Here is a 1411-nt window from a genome sequence, read left to right on the forward strand (position 1 = left end):
CATGTGAAGGGCTTCTTCTTGAAAAATGGAAAGAAATGATGAGGCTGCAGTATAAGAAAGTAGACAAAACTTGAGATTTCTAGATTGAGAATTTCATGGACAATATTTGATCAAGGAATAGAATATGGTCTGAGCTTACCTTTAATGATTATTCTGTCTTCTATTTTTAGACTGCCTCAATCCTTGTGCTCCATAATGGATATATGCAATTAACATTTTTCTAATGGTTAAAATATTTGTCAAGCATGATCCAGATAATTGTTGCTAAGATGACAAGTAAAATTTTTTCTGATTCTCTTTGAAATGTGTAGACTGCTTCCTCCTAGCTATTTTCTACCATCTACAAGTTACCTTTGTTTCTGCTCATGCAGAATTTAGAAAGGTCTCTAATGCTGCTAATCACTAGATGTTTATTGATGCATGTAGGTACTGGTATGTGTATGGACATTCTACAGGGGAGTAGGGTCAAGGTGTAAGCTTTAATTTTCATTCAACAGAAATAGTTCTCAACTGGGGATGATCTTCTTATATTTGAGCAACATCTGGGGACATTTGGTTGTCACAAATGGTGGTGCTATCGACATCTGGTAACTTGAATCCAGTGGTGCTGTGCATCGTCCTACAATGGACCAGAAACCTTCCCCAAACATCATCCGGCCCCAAATGCAGTAGTGCTGAGGATGCTTCGTAGAGAGCTCTGTTGCCAAACTATAAACAATATACTCTTGTGATAACCAGAGTCACCAGTTCTAAACATGTAATTATTGAAAGTTTCATGTGGCATTTGTGCATTATTCCATTTGGGCAAGTGAAAACTCTTCCACTGTTTTTGCTTTCCACAGCCTTTGTATATGATTTAGTTTGTTCAGGTGTTTTGTGCAGCCATCATCAAACATGACTAACATGGGTGTTTTTGACCATATTTTTGCTAGGGGGGTGAAAATGATGTAATGTGAAAACAGGTATATTCCCAGTGTCCCTGTACACATACCCACTTTCTGAGTGAAATTCCGGACTTTTTGGCTATAAAAATGATTTTTGTTGTTAAATTTAACTGATACAGGTTGAGGAATTAGTGAAGCTTCTGAATGCACCAAAATGCCTAACTTGTTTCTCAAGTCTTCTGTGGAGTGTTATTCCTAAGAGATGCTTATGGCATCAAAGTTTCCACGGATAGACTTGGGACTTTACAAACCTGCCTACTGGCATTCTAAGGCTCTAAGGATTCCTTTGAAACCAGTTTGAATGTATCCTTATCAAAAATGGAAACTGCTTTTAAAATTAGTGAATTACTTGCTGGCTTCCCTTTGTACATACTTTCGAAGACACCACAGTAGAGACTACAACATTGATTTCTGAGTTGTGTTTGCTTGTTTTGGCAGTGTGAACCGTGTTAAACTTGAACTCAGAT

This window comes from Talpa europaea (assembly GCF_964194135.1).
Source record: "Talpa europaea genome assembly, chromosome: 5".
Lineage (NCBI taxonomy): Eukaryota > Metazoa > Chordata > Mammalia > Eulipotyphla > Talpidae > Talpa > Talpa europaea.